Source organism: Penaeus monodon, chromosome 15, assembly GCF_015228065.2.
Source record: "Penaeus monodon isolate SGIC_2016 chromosome 15, NSTDA_Pmon_1, whole genome shotgun sequence".
NCBI lineage: Eukaryota > Metazoa > Arthropoda > Malacostraca > Decapoda > Penaeidae > Penaeus > Penaeus monodon.
Genome location: NC_051400.1, coordinates 7,434,245 through 7,434,516, shown reverse-complemented (window position 1 = coordinate 7,434,516; position 272 = coordinate 7,434,245).

The following is a 272-nucleotide window of genomic DNA, read 5'->3' as shown; positions in this document are numbered from 1 at the left end:
GGAAGTCCCCAGATCGTTTTGTACTAACCCGTATACACACTGTATGCTTTCAGTTTCGGAAAGAGAAACATTTTTGCAAGAAACTTTTGCTTACATGAAACATTATCGGGGGAAGTCTATACAGCCACAGATCTCGACTAATGTTTATGCTTTTTAATTTTGCAAGATTTTATGAGCATAATAACACTTACTGTTGAATGCCTGGAATGAATTTAGTGTTACATAACTTTATCTTGCAGTGTTGAAGTAATATCGAGGAAATATTTTCAGAC